At 42.5% G+C, this 16,009-nt stretch overlaps 1 protein-coding gene and 1 non-coding gene across 3 annotated transcripts in view; both read left to right on the forward strand.

The window, feature by feature from the left end:
- The window catches only part of opcml (opioid binding protein/cell adhesion molecule-like), a 391,660-nt gene that overhangs the window by 231,238 nt on the left and 144,413 nt on the right, over positions 1 to 16,009 (forward strand). The window lies entirely within an intron of this gene.
- LOC120544785 lies at positions 9,434 to 9,499 on the forward strand. The gene has a single exon (XR_005636585.1). It is a non-coding gene; the product is annotated as a small nucleolar RNA SNORA17 (small nucleolar RNA).

The following is a 16,009-nucleotide window of genomic DNA, read 5'->3' on the forward strand; positions in this document are numbered from 1 at the left end:
CCTCCAGTGGAATGAGAGAAAATGATGTGTACATACGGAGCGACACAAAGGCTCGCCTGTATGGCCCTCGCTCTGCCAGGCTTCCCCTCATCAATCATACTGTGGGAGTCTCGCAGGGAGCCAGCTGCGCCTGTTTTGATGCCGTGATGCTTGACAGCTTAAATAGAACGGCAGGCATGATGTCCATTCAGTGACAGAATAAACAGCGTTTTCAGACGGGTCTCAGTCTTACCTGTGTGATTGCAGAAGCTGCAAGTGCCAGGCCTGGTATTAACGCGTTCTCCGAGGTTGAATGGCTCTTTGATTGACCTGAGGTCAGCGAAGGTGGCAGAGGCGGACTGGCAGGTAACACAGGCGAGGGGGGGAATGATGGCCCTCTGCCTTCAGCTTCACTGCCTCGCCTGATTTTGCAGTTTCTCCCTCCTCCTCTGTCACTTTTCTTTGATGCTGTCTTGCTTCGGATGCATCGACAGCTCACAAGCCTGTGTAGCTAAGAGCTGTTTAATTCGTCCTTGTGACTGCGTCAGAGATCAAGTGTGTGTGTGGGGGTGGGGGGGGGGGTCAACACTTCATCAGCAGGCGAAGGCGAATGCTTTGTGCAGTGCAGGAAGAAGCTTTTCATCGTGGAGAGATGCGGATCATTTATGATACTTAACATGCTACAGGAATACTGCGATGGCTGGGATTGTTGCAGGGAGCACATGACACACTGTACATTGTTCAAAAGACACCAACATTCTATGTGCAGCATTAGAAATGAAAGTTTTCCATAAAAAGATTTTTTTATCACGCCATTTTAAAAGCGACATCAGGGGAGTAATGTTGCTGGAAACAATGTGGGGTAAATGACGCCCAGCACTTCGAATTTTCTGGCAGTGCCAGGTTATTGTACCTTATTGGCAGGACATTCATACACATTAATATTGTATTTGGAGTCACAATTCACTTTAGATGTGAAACCATATATACTTACGCGACAGCTGGAATATTAACATTAAGAAACTGATGCGAATGCTGCTGGCAGTAAGCAAAAAGGCTGTGACAAGGAAGAGGCTAAAATCAGAGCCTCCCACCATTGATGAATGGATAGAAATATATATACTGTCATTTTCCCTCAAAGTCCAAAAAGATTTTAAATTTTTTTTTCAGATCTGGACCAGGTGGACTGACTTTGTATGACCTAACAAAACAACTGAAGGTCACTTTTTAATTATCTTTTGATTTGGTCTTCTTTGGCCATTTGTTTTTCACTCACATTAAACGTACGGTATACTAGCAGCATCCAAGGTGGCGCGCGCCATCGTGACATCAAAATCAAGTAATATCCTGCCAGCGCGGCAGAGGTCGGCTCTCTTTTTTTCAGCGCTGTGCGACAAAGCAGAAACAGGAGGCCTGAACGAGTTCGCCGACAACCGGATGCCAGGACTCTCACAGTGACTGCAGGTCTCTCTTGTAAACTTACTGGGTTAAGATGAGCTCTTTTATGGTGAATGAAAGGCTTGATCCCACCAAGTAGCTCATCCAATCAAATCGAAGCATTGACGGCAATGCTGCTGCCAGTTCTGCCGTTGTTTACCTTTTTCTTCTTCTTCTAGTCCGTAGAAAGAGCAAAGTCGGTAGCTTTTGCTCATTAGCGCCACCGCTGTTCAGGAGAAGACTGCAAGTAGTGTCGCGACTACCAGCGCGGGTATAAATAGTCACGGGGATTTCATGACGTCACATATGCGCACGCCAGCTGGGCTGCGGTTACTATAAAACACGCTTAACCCATCTGTAACATGCATTGTAAAAGCTTCCCATGTCCAGGTATTCATGCTGTTAAACATAATTAAAATAAATCTGGGTGCCCGGATAGCTCACCTGGTAGCGCGCACGCCCATATATAGAGGTTTACTCCTCAATGCAGCATCCCAGGTTTGACTCCGACCTGCGGCCCTTTGCTGCATGTCGTTCCCCCCTCTCTCTCCTTTCATGTCTTCAGCTGTCCTGTTGAAATAAAGTAAAAAAAATCTGTGGAAGAGCTAGAGAGTGAAATGAAATTGTAATGTACTGCAAATCCCTTATTCACCGTACAGATGGACAGTGATATATGTATCTACTTGCAGTAACACGAATATGTACAACCTACACTGTTAAAGCAATCCTTTTCCAAATAACAAAAAAAAAAGAAAATATTCCTTTTTTCTGTGCCTCAGCAAAGGCAAATGGGTATATAAATGAAAGTGAGTGCCAGTCTCCAGCCAGGCTGAGCCTCACACACGGTGAACTCAGCAGCAGCCCCTAATCCAAACTTTAACCCAGCCCAGAGGAGGAGCTGCGCCCCAAATCCCACAGCAGAGCTGAACAGACTTAGCTAAGAAGTGAACGGCTGCTGCAGATTTATTATTATTGCATTTACAGACAGTTTGAGTATATCCTTTTTTTATCAAGCCACCCATTGTACATGTACTGTAGAATTTTAGATCGTGAGTAACATTTTGCGCCTGATACGAGGCGAGGAATTTCAATCAAACTCCCCCCCCAAATGCAGGTGTTTGCCTTTGCTCTGAGAGAGAGAGAGAGAGAGAGAGAGAGAGAGAGAGAGAGAGAGAGAGAGAGAAGAGCAAAACATGATGACAGATAACAAGAATGTGGCGGGATGGTGGTGGTGTGTGTGTGTGTGTGTGTGTGTGTGAGGGGGGGTGTCAGGTGCACCATTTTCTCTGACATTGTTATTGCACAATGATAAGCTGTTACACAGGGCAGAGGAGGATTTGACTGCAGGTGGAATCTAGGCCATGTGTAGGGCTCATCTCAAGTCTTTTGTAGCCTCCCAGATTGCCCATGGGAAACAGGAAATAGTTGCTCCATCCCTCTATCATAGCCCGCCCTGGCGTGTAATTAAAGGCAAACCGGATGCTGTTTTGCAGACTCAGGCTGCCTGATATCCTCCTAAATGCACTTTTGCAGGTGCAGTCAGTGTGCGTGCGTGCGTGTGTGTGTGTGTGTGTGTGTGTGAGTGTGTGTGTGTGTGCGCATGTCTGCATATGTGACAAAACAAGAGCAAAGGGGAGACTGTTGTGCGTGCGGGTGCGTGATGTGTGATGTGTTTATACCTGCTGTTTAAAAGATTTCTGTGTACACATGTCCATGTCCAGTCCATGGGGAGGAAACCATTGTGTGCTGGGGGAGCTAGCCTGTGCCAGGGTCTATTCAAAAGTTGATTATGTTTTTGGCTCCATATTGCTGACAATTACAAAGTCGGTCTGCTTTAGAGAAAATTCTACTAGAAAGCCAATGTGTTCGCATTCACTGTGCAGAGAATCTGCCAGTTTTACTCCAATAGCCAGACGGAGAAAAGGCTTTTTTTTGCCGCGGTGCTGCGAAGCATCCCAAATAGACATGAAATGCAGACAGGCGCTCACAAAAACACAGTAGGAATACATTCTCCATTGTGCAGATCTTTTCACAACATTTTTAGTTTTTTTTTTTCTCAAACAGCAGAACCAAACATTTTAGCCTTGGTTGATGGCCCTGGAGTTTCAAGTTGTCGGGATCAAACGCGCCAAACGCCCCGGTTTTCTAAACAAGAATGGTGGAACAAAAGGGGAGATGGGACTTTTCAAGTCAAAACAGCTCAATGTTTTTCAGCTGTCTGAAATCAGCAACAATGAAATCAAAACTTTTGCTCCAAACCAAACATGAAATTAACTCCAGTATTGCATATGACGGCTGTTAAAGCCTGAATGTGATTTGGGACAAAGCCCCTGTGCCGGTCTACAGTTTTAGACACAGCACAGTGTTATAGATTCAGTTAGATCCAGTGAAATAGTTGAAATGATAGAACACTCTCTGATCTGTGTGAAAATAAATACTTTATTGCAGTACCATGCTGGTGAAGCATCTGTAATACTAATCGAGACTATTCGCGCTGTGGTTGACTCTAACATTGCATGGCATCACATTAAAAGGTCAACTCTCAGTCATCAGCGTGTTTCATATCCTCCCTTAATGTCATTGGGTTTACTCACCGCCTCGCCCTTTAGAGCGCTGACACACCGAGCCCACTTCAGAGAACCCGCGGCGACAAAAACCGACAGCTGCGCGGCCTCATGTTGGATGCTACGAGTTGCACATGAGCGCATCGCAAAGACACCGGTCAACAATGAGCTGGCCTCTACATACATGTATGTAATGCGCCTGCACGAGAGGAAATGACTAGTCAGTGATTTGTATTTTTCCAAGCACGTTGTCAACAAAACAGTCTAGCCAACTATTCCCGCCACGGCGAATTTGAATTTGTTTTCCTGGTGTGTCCACAAGACAAGAAGGGGGATCAGCTGCGCCACTTCCTTTCAGCTTTCGTTATGCAGCGTCATGCTTGTCTGGGTGGGGGGGGGGGACACCTTTCACAGTGTTGTAGTCGAGTCACCAACTGTCGGGCCCCGAGTCCCCAGTGTTCGAGTCCAAGTCCAAGTCACCAAAGAAGAGTCTGAGTCCAGTCATCATTACCTGAGTTTTGAGTCCGAGTTGAATTACGAGTCTAGAGGATAGAGACTTGAGTCCGAGTCCAGGACTCAAGTACTCACTGGCCCCTGCATAAAACTGTTACAGACTAAATCATTATCAATATTTTATATCACCTTTTTAGGTTACACTTTACTTGAAGGTAGCTACATAAGAGTGACATGACACTGTCATGAATGTGTCATAAACATTATAATCAAGTCATAAACATTTATGACATAACTCTTCTTTTAGTAGGTGTCCTTTGGTTTTTGTCAGGACAAGTTAGGGTTAGGGTTAGGGTTAGGTTAGGATTTATGTGTTCATGACAGTGTCATGTCACTCCTATGTAGATCCCTTTAAGTAAAGTATTACCCCTTTTTATGACCTATTACACATAAAAGTAGTCAAAAACATCATCCAACTTCCGAGTCCGAGTCCAAGTCATCAGTGCGCGAGTCCATGTCGAGTCATGAGTCCAGAGAATAGCGACTCCAGTCCGAGTCCAGGACTCGAGTACTCCATCACTGGTTTTTCATGAATGTTTCTGTAATCGTTTTTGTTCCCCTAAGCGGATGATTGGTCCACTTAGTTCTACCTGAGCCTCGTTAGCTAACACGTTTACGGCTACATCCAGTCGGCGATCCCGAACTTTACCTGTTTCCGCCTCTTAACGATTTGGACGAGGGTTTGGGTTTTACAGAGAATAAAATAAAATAGATTAAAGCAGATAAAAACAGAGGGCAGCAGTGAAAGTTACACTTAATGTTGTGAAATCCCTTATTCAAATCTCACAGATTGCCTCTGATGTCCATTCTTCTGTCAGCCACACACAACCCACTGTCGGATTAATGTGTTGAGACCCTGAGATCAGGGGTCTTTAACATTTTTTAAGCCAAGGACCCCTTTATCTAAGAGAGGGCCAGATCAGGGACCCCCTACTACATATATTATAAAGAATGAACTTGCATAATAAACTGGGCCTAAAGCCTTTAAACATACTGTACCTTTTTTGTGCATTAACAAAAATAAGCTATACAAATATTTGTTGGCATGATTTTATGAATCATGTTTTAATGTTAAACATACATGAGGAGCAGTGAATCCTTAGGATGACCTGTATCTGTGGATCTTAGTGACTACCTTACCTATTGGCCTGCCTGACAGGAAAAAAGAAGAGGGACCACATTATACCTGTGTTGCGTTCCCTCCACTGACTACCTGTTCGCTAAAGGATCGATTTTAAAATCTTACTGTTAACTTTAAAATCTATCCAAGGATTGGCGCCGCCTTAACTGACCGAGCTCCTTCATGCCCATACTCCAGCAAGAGTGCTGAGATCAGCCAATCTGCTCCTCCTGGATGTGCCAAAAACCAGGATCATAACCAGAGACGACTCAGCCTTTGCTGTAGTTTACCTTTTCATATTAAATTAAAACCGCCCCTCCTCTCGAACACTTAAAAACACATCTTTTTTTCTTTGGCCTTTCCTTCCAAGTAAGGAAAGATGTTGTTACCTTTTATTCGTTTATTATTTTCTTTTGTGATGTACTCTGTATTCAATTGTTGTATTGTTGTAGTTTTTACCTTGTAACAACTCAGTTGTTTTTAAACGTGCTATATCAATTAATTGACATTTTATTTTAATTTATTTTAATTAATTGACAACTTTTGAAAAAGCTTTCAAAAGTTGCAAAGGAACTCCATTAATTTTGCCAGATGACGGTCTAGTACCGAAAACGTTTCCTACTATTACATTTATGTTTTGCAAGTTAGACAGGGTGCGGGACTTTCTTTGCAATTTTTGACCTACTTGGACCTGTCTCCCGTTATAGATGAACATTTTTTTTTTTTAAATGTACAATAATTTGGTGGCCCGCCCTGCAATAACTCTGAGGACCCCCCTAGGGGCCCCAAACCCAACGTTGAAGAGCTCTGCTTTAGACTATCATAATTCATTTAATTAAAATTATATTCCAAGGAAATAAGCCTTAAAATAAAAAATCAAATGCCATTTAGTATACTATTTATCATTGAAGACCAATACATGGGACGTAAATAAATGTGAATATGTTTTGTTTTGTTTTTTGGCTGATTGACAGAATTTCCGCATCCATAAATTAGTTTAGAAATCATATAGAAAAAGGTACTTCACAAACAATAAAAATAGTAAAGTACAGGAACAGCGGACAGAAGATAAATGGCGGAAGAAAACAATGTCCTGCCCATGAAGAGTGTATGCAACCTTACACAGGTTACAATAAAGGCCTTGTTACTTTCTGAACACATTTGCTTGCAAAGCCCCGTGTCTCTTTGTGTCTGACAGAGGGATCCAGGTCAACAGGCATCAGTACAAATGGGACTGCTCTTGGATTTTCTCGCAATAAACATCTTCCCTCTATTGGCCCCAGAAAATCAAAATGTTCAAATCAGCTTTGTAGGAGCAGCCAACTGTCTTACCCCCCCCCCACCCAAATCATGTAACTTGGTCTTTATTGCTGGTAGGAGATTGTGAGAAACGCATTCTTATTATATAAGTTACGTCATTGTTAGAGAGTCTGGCTTTCTCTTTGAGAGGACTATCTCGCTGCAGATTAGGTGAAGATTTCCCTCACGAGTTTAGACTTTTTACTTCTAGACACCTGAATCTCTTTCGCATGAATACGATGGAATTATGGGATCTTTGTGGGGACAGGGTGTTCTTTCCCGTCTCGATTTGGGATACAGTGTAGGTCATCAAGGTGTATTTTCACATAACTTTCATACATCTTATAGCTAGATAATAGCTTTAACGGCACGAACTCTTCAAGAATACTTCCGACACTGTAGATGTGCTCTCTACTACTGTGCTATCGACCTGCTCATATAAGGGCTATATATACAGTGCCTTGCGAAAGTATTCGGCCCCCTTGAACTTTTCGACCTTTTGCCACATTTCAGGCCTCAAACATAAAGATATAAAACTGTAATTTTTTGTGAAGAATCAACAACAAGTGGGACACAATCATGAAGTGGAACGAAATTTATTGGATATTTCAAACCTTTTAAACAAATAAAAAACTGAAATATTGGGCGTGCAAAATTATTCAGCCCCCTTAAGTTAATACTTTGTAGCGCCACCTTTGCGCGCATTACAGCTGTAAGTCGCTTGGGGTATGTCTCTATCAGTTTTGCACATCGAGAGACTGACATTTTTGCCCATTCCTCCTTGCAAAACAGCTCAAGCTCAGTGAGGTTGGATGGAGAGCGTTTGTGAACAGCAGTTTTCAGTTCTTTCCACAGATTCTCGATTGGATTCAGGTCTGGACTTTGACTTGGCCATTCTAACACCTGGATATGTTTATTTGTGAACCATTCCATTGTAGATTTTGCTTTATGTTTTGGATCATTGTCTTGTTGGAAGACAAATCTCCGTCCCAGTCTCAGGTCTTTTGCAGACTCCATCAGGTTTTCTTCCAGAATGGTCCTGTATTTGGCTCCATCCATCTTCCCATCAATTTTAACCATCTTCCCTGTCCCTGCTGAAGAAAAGCAGGCCCGAACCATGATGCTGCCACCACCATGTTTGACAGTGGGGATGGTGTGTTCAGGGTGATGAGCTGTGTTGCTTTTACGCCAAACATAACGTTTTGCATTGTTGCCAAAAAGTTCGATTTTGGTTTCATCTGACCACAGCACCTTCTTCCACATGTTTGGTGTGTCTCCCAGGTGGCTTTTGGCAAACTTTAAACGACACTTTTTATGGATATCTTTAAGAAATGGCTTTCTTCTTGCCACTCTTCCATAAAGGCCAGATTTGTGCAGTATACGACTGATTGTTGTCCTATGGACAGAGTCTCCCACCTCAGCTGTAGATCTCTGCAGTTCATCCAGAGTGATCATGGGCCTCTTGGCTGCATCTCTGATCAGTCTTCTCATTGTATGAGCTGAAAGTTTAGAGGGACGGCCGGGTCTTCGTAGATTTGTAGTGGTCTGATACTCCTTCCATTTCAATATTATCGCTTGCACAGTGCTCCTTGGGATGTTTAAAGCTTGGGAAATCTTTTTGTATCCAAATCTGGCTTTAAACTTCTCCACAACAGTATCTCGGACCTGCTTGGTGTGTTCCTTGTTCTTCATGATGCTCTCTGCGCTTTACACGGACCTCTGAGACTATCACAGGGCAGGTGCATTTATACGGAGAATTGATTACACACAGCTGGATTCTATTTATCATCATTAGTCATTTAGGTCAACATTGGATCATTCAGAGATCCTCACTGAACTTCTGAAGAGAGTTTGCTGCACTGAAAGTAAAGGGGCTGAATAATTTTGCACGCCCACTTTTTCAGTTTTTTATTTGTTAAAAAAGTTTGAAATAGCCAATGAATTTCGTTCCACTTCATAATTGGGACCCACTTGTTGTTGATTCTTCACAAAAAATTACAGTTTTATATCTTTATGTTTGAGGCCTGAAATGTGGCAAAAGGTCGAAACGTTCAAGGGGGCCGAATACTTTCGCAAGGCACTGTACATGTATATTAATTGAACTCTGGCTTCATGGGGTGCAGCCTCACCTTGCTAGCTAGTGAGGAGATCTTTAGGAAGCCATTACAAAATATGTGATTTGCATTTGTTTAAGCATGTGTGGGTACGCGATCTGTGCTGCCTGCACGATCCGACATGCGCATTTTACGACAATTTACGACACTGCACGATCTCTGCTATACCGTATAGCAATGGATCGGAAAGGGGAGTGTGGAGGAAACTGAAGGTTTGCAATGACTCACACAAGACTCAGTCTTCATTCCACATGTAACCAAAATGGTGTATGTAACTTTATTATTTGGGATTGGCAACCACGTAAACACCTCGTAATGCATAGTGTAAGCTACATTTAAAAACATCACGACATCCCCACACTACATGTCACAAAAATAACAATGTCGCCAGCTGTTTATCTGTGTTTTTTGCCCCCAACAGCGCCTTCCAGGCAGCGCTGCCTGGAAGGCGCTGTTGGGTGGCAGTGGTTATGGTTAGGGTTAGGTTTAAGGTTAGGGTTAGGTGCCTTGAAGGCAGCGGTTGCAGTGCTGCCTGGAAGGAGCAGTTGGGGGCAAAAAACACCATCGAGCCGCCAAGGTGTGGTACACGGACGTCGATTTGCGGTTTTGGATAAATTTAATTAATTAATTTAATTAAATATCTTTATGAAACAGACCCGCCGTGAACTGCATAATGAATAACATAAACCGAATTACAAATCGTGTAGGGAAACCGTCACGTTTTCTACTACGTATTTACGCACATGCGCATATCAGATCGTGCAGGCAGCACATATACATACAGCATGTCCTCTCTAATTCTACCCTTGAAACTTAAGTCATATGTCGTCCTAAGAAAGCACACATACATTAAGAGCATCAGGTCATTGGGAAGCAGCTCCTGTAGCAAAATGCAAACAGCGAGGGTAAAAGTGAAGAAGGGAAGGCTTTATTGATTGCAACTCTTGTTTTGGTCACTGAGTGGATCCACATTGCGTATCCACAGTTGGAAGGCCTGGTTTGCACAGAGCCGTCCGTGATCAGGGAAGTGTTTGATAGCTAGCTACTCAGCAAGTGTTTAAAAACTGTCTCGCTGCGTGCTGAGGGGGGCGGCTTGTACTTGGCTGTTTACGATGGAAGGCGTGTATGTGTGGAAAGGAGGCGAGATAACGGAAGGGAAGATGAAAAGGGTGCTTTGACAGCAAGCTCGCTCAACGCGGGGGTATGCAGCTGTCTTGTGCTTATTTGTTTTACACTGTAAAAACGGAGCATTGTCAAGTTTCTGGCATGACTTAGAAACTGCCTCTCTCCTCATAACAAAAGATTGGATATGAGATGACATATATGGGTTTATTGCTTGCAAACCATTTGAAACGGAATGGAACATATGGTTAGCTGTTATGCTTGAGATTCAGGCTTGATTATTGAGCAGATACTGGGTCTACAGTAACTGTACATCCTATTTCCAAACTTTTAACATCTACAAGTCTTAGCTGTTTAGGTTGCTTGAAGTGTTTGATTTATTGGTAATTGTCACCAGGAAATTGCATGCTTTAGATTATATTAGATAGACTTTATTGATCCCAAATTGGGACATTTCAGTGCTACAGCAGCAAACTATCAGACACACAGCACACACACAGAATATACAAGAAATAATAAATAGGATAGAATACAAGAACATGTACAAACGGGGTCAGTCCTATGTTCCCACAGCCCTATGTTCCCACAGCCCTATGGTCCCACAGCCCTATGTTCCCACATTTCTAAGATTTTTCTTTAACCAATGTTAGGGTTAGGGTTACATTCCATTTGTAGTCCATTGCTACTGGATAATAGGTTGGGTGTAATTGGCTACCAAATTGGGAGAAAGGGGGATACAATCTGATACAAATTCATGAAAAAGGAAATGTGGGAACATAGGGCCTAATTATAAAAAACATTTTTAGAAATTTGGGAACATAGGGCCAAATTTTCAGTGAAAACAAACATTCTTAGAAATTTGGGAACATAGGGCTGTGGGAACATAGGGCTGTGGGAACATAAGGCTGTGGGAACATAGGGCTGTGGGAACATAAGGCTGTGGGAACATAGGGCTGTGGGAACATAGGCACGCTCCCATACAAGTGACAAATAAAAATGTACAAACTACTTAAATAGTATTTATAAAGGTTTAAGTTAAAGCTGTTTGTGCAAGTTGCACTTAGTGCAGTATTGTGAGGTATATGAGTCTTATTTCCCTGCTATCACAGTCGTTTCTCAACTAAAACTAGATCACGCTACTTCACTCCAGTATTATTAGTAGAAAGACATTTTACTGAAATCCCGTGGCCCACCAGACCATTAAAGTCAGTTTTGACATGCTTTTGAACAACAAATGTCAATTAGAGTTGGTTCCCCTAAGGTCACTGGACCTCTGCTGTCTAAGACTCTACACACCAAACGTGGTCCAGCTTTAGATAATGAGACTTGGAAACATCACTCATCTGAGAACAACAACAAAAAACAGACTCGTCCGTCTGAAGTCTTTAATTAGGGTGTGATGGTTTGCCGGAAAAGAGTGAAACTGCAAAATGTGCCTAACATGGTAGCACCACCAATTAAATATACAAGTTATTTCATTATTTTTCTCTTTCTTTTTTTGCAAAACGCAGGCTTCTTCCTCATCATTGTCACTCTGTGTGTGTCTGGGTGGAACGGCCAGCCTAATGGGTCACGCTGTGACTTTACTGGCAATTAGCCCGTCGTTCACAAATTGATTTGTCCGTAGAATGGAGGTCATGTTGTGAGTCGTGGCGACGTCTCGGCCCCGGAGCCTGGGGCCCGGTGCACACACCGTCTCAGCTTGAACTCATATGATTTGGCAGCCGCAGTTATTCTTTTGATGGGTTATTAGCTGTCTGCCTCTCATCCCCTGGTGTGTGTGTGTCTGCGTGTGTACGTCGGAAATGTCTTGTTACTTTCCTTCTCCCCATGTTACACCAAAACACACATGTAGATGCTTGATGTACAGAAGAGAAAAAGGAAGCCTCTTTCCATTTAACACTAAGTGGATCTTTAATCTCCTGTCAGCAGTCTACCATATCAATCACCAGCTAAATGTCTTGATAGTCTTAAGGTCCAACACATCTAAGAAGCGAGTGACACCGTTTGATCGTTTGCAATATTCGCAAAATAGAATGGAAAGATTACCACCATACCAGTCATGAAGTATCACCTTTGGGAATGAAAATAATGCTTACTTTAATATTTGTTTTAAGCTTTGAAGTATTAGATCTACCATTATCTCTGTTAAATCACTATGAAACCTTTTCAGTGTCGTCCTAATTCCGTCTTTAAAAGACAAGTGACACATCAGATTAAGGGGCAAAGCAAGCTATCTCTTGTTGTTTTGTGGCTTCAGATGGAAAGCTGAGAAATTAGCGAAGTGTTAAGATCCTGATTGGCAGCAGCCGCTGTTTCTTCCGTGATGCAAGCATCTGGTGAAACGTTGGACTTGAAACACAAGAAAGCAGATGAATCAGAGAAGAAAGCATCCAACAGAGTGGAGGCTGCCAATATCTAACTGGTGCACAGTCTGAAGACCCCCCCCCCTCCCCCCTCCCTCTAGACATACCTACACCTCTGTACTCCCTCTCCTGTTAATTTCAAATTAATTACTCATACTCATGGCATATGGTGATAGAATGTTTTTCATTATCACCTCAGAAGGGGCACTTGCCACTGTTCAGGTGAGACACCTAGTTATATCACCTAGGTATATCAGCCCTCACCTGATTAACGCTCAGTTCAGGAAGGGGCGCTCGCATAGCTCAGTTGGTAGAGCGGGTGCCCATATATAGGTTATATAGGTATATAGGTTTACTCCTCGACACAGCTCCTTTGCTGCATGTCATTCCCCCTCTCTCTCCCCTTTCATGTCAGCATGTTCAGCCGTCCTGGCAAATAAAGGCCTAAAAATGCCCAAAATATAATCTTGTAAAAAATGTATAAATGTTCAGGGCCGCTGCAGTATGCAGATAGCAGGCCTGGGTCGAACAGAGAAATACCTAGATACAACAAGATGAGCCAAGCAACTATCACATGATGGATTATGGCAATGGATCTACCTGCAGAACATATCACACCTGCTGTCACTTCCTGAATGAAAACTGTGGCACAAGTTGTAGCCTTCTCATAAAACTGCTCCTTCTCTGTCCGTGAAAAGTGAACTGGTTTAGCTGGTGACCAGTTTGGATATATATATATATATATATATATATATATATATATATATATATGGCACTTTTATCCAAAGTGCTTTACAATTTGCCTCTCATTCACACATCCTCTCACACACCGAGGGCAGTGAGCTACCATGCTACCATCAGGAGCAATCTGCCCAAGAACTAGGGGTGTTATATGTGAAATAGAATATTCTCAGTTTGCATAATACAGTATTTTTTTTATTTGCTTGAAGATTCTATAATCACTAAAGTGTATGTCATGCAAAAGAGACAATAAAGACAAATAGAATGGTCAATGTTCTCTTATTGACATTTAAGTTATGTTGATTGATTCACAACGTTAACTCATGCATTGAGTAACATGCGAGAAAACATCCCACCTTAAAAGTTGCCGGTAGCTGCCGGCGGTAGCCTCAGAGTGAATGACATTTTTTTTCTCAGCCTATAGTTAGCTTAACTGTTAATTAGTAAAGATGGCAAGGCAGCAAAACGTCCATTTCACTTTGTAGTTGTAGTTGACTAATGTAGCTGAACTTATGCCACTGTTTAGGTGAGACACCTAGGTATATCAGCCCTCACCTGATTAATGTTCAGGGCCAGTGCAGTATGCAGATAGCAGGCCTGGGTTTCACAGAGAAATACCTGCATGCTGGATCTGGTATACAGTCCTAGATACAGCAAGATGAGCCGAGCAACTATCACATGATGGATCATGGCAGTCCTGCAATCAATGGATCTACCTGCAGAACATATCACACCTGCTGTCACTTTCTCCCACTGAATGTGGAAATGAAAACCCGAGGCTGGGATTTGCTGCAAGTTATCAGACGCTGTCCGTGGTAATTCAGATTGATGAAAGATAAGGAAAACTGATCGTACGGGATGATGGACAGCTGTATCACAGATAAATCTGGCTATCTCCGACCCAGCCGAATTGACAATTGAGAGCGCAGAGCAACTTCTATTTCAGACTCTGGCAGCTATTCTGCCTCCGTCACGCATGTTAGTGAGATGTCAACTGGGAGCTGAAGGTCCCAGTGCGACGCCATGCAAGCAGGGATATGTGTGAAATGATGTGAAATTTCCCAGACCAAATAACAAAATTGATATGTCTGAACAACACAGAGGTCTGCTCCATCTTATGGTTATGCCTGCAAACCACTGCGCTAGTATTAAAGTATAACTTTGCAAAGAATCATGATATATCAAATCAAAGGCAATTTCAATATTTCCAAACACTTTTAGTCTTTGGTCTTATTTAAAATTATGAGTATTGTTTTTTATGCACAGTGCCTGTCTTGAATAAGCCCCGCTTTCAACCTCAGCATGCTTTTAATCTGACATAAGGAGTCTTGAATTGAACATATTCACAGAGAATGTCTGATGAATTAACATGATCTTTTTTGAGCACAAGCATAATTACTATTTTTTTCCATTTTTTTTACAGCCCCAGAATGAGGATGAAACGGATATTTTTGTTTCGACTGTGCATGCATACGGGATACATCAACAGCTGCAACAAGGCACAGCCTGCCAAGCATTTTATTAGATATTTAGCCTGGACAATACAATTAGAGCTACATTACAGCATCTGCTACTACAATTAATGGCAAAACTGAGGAACAGCTAGCTGCATTCATATTTAAATGCAGCAGATGTAAGGTAGTACTGTAACTGTAACACATGCATCACACTGCAGCAGCTTAACCTGGTTAGGATGGTTTCCTTTTTTTCCCATTAAAAAAGCTAAAACTGCTTATTCTCTGCCCATGAACACTGTCAGCTGGTGAGCAGCTTGGATATATTTGATGCACATGCTCATTTCACCTGGTAAATGGCTGCATTTACATGGTACTTATCCAAAGTGCTTTAAAATTTGCCTCTCATTCACACATCCTCTCACACACCGATGGCAGTGAGCTACCATGCTACCATCAGGAGCAATTTGGGGTTCAGTGTCTTGCCCTAGGACCAGGGGTGTTGTGCTGCCGGCACAACGACAACTTTTTTTCTCCAAGTGAGAAATATTTTCTCAGTGCCGGTGCGTTGGACTCACGCTGGCATCACCGTTGGCATCACTGTTGGCATCACCGTTTACAGAAAACTGACGTTTCCGCCCCTCCGGACTTTCATCAAGAGTATTGCTGTAGTTGATGAAAAGAACTCAGCCTAGAATACATTTATCCGATTACTGTGCCAGTATCAATACAATATGTCAATGTCAATAGTGTTTGCCACTGTCATCCAAACACTGTTTTAACACATCAAAAGGCCAATATGTCGCCACAGGGTAACTCATGACTCCATCAGCCTAGTGTAACCATCGCCTACGAGCTCGCTCATTCAGCTCTCCAGAGATGCAAACTGCAGTTGCAGAGTTGTTTAAGAATAAACTACAGTGGCCATGTTCACGGTAATGGAGGAATATGTCACCCAGTGCAACAGTATTGCTCTTTTATGGCTTTTTAATTGTTTCGGTGCAATAACAGAGTTGAGGCTGTGACTGCACACAGTACAACACTTGTTAGTAGGATAAATATCTTATTGGTTTATTTTGGTCTCTTCTGTTGTTGATTAAAAAAGAAAAAACTGATAAAATAATGCCAGTGTGATGCTGCAATTTACATGTATTACACTATCCTACGTTTTTTCTTATAGCACTGGTTGTAGATATTTACACTGCCATGGCATTAGCAAATATGGGAGTTTGACTAGTTCACTAGTGGTTTTTGTGTGTGTGTGTGTGTGTGTGTGTGCTTGAGGATATTGATCCAAGAT

Source organism: Perca fluviatilis, chromosome 16, assembly GCF_010015445.1.
Source record: "Perca fluviatilis chromosome 16, GENO_Pfluv_1.0, whole genome shotgun sequence".
In the NCBI taxonomy this organism is placed as follows: domain Eukaryota; kingdom Metazoa; phylum Chordata; class Actinopteri; order Perciformes; family Percidae; genus Perca; species Perca fluviatilis.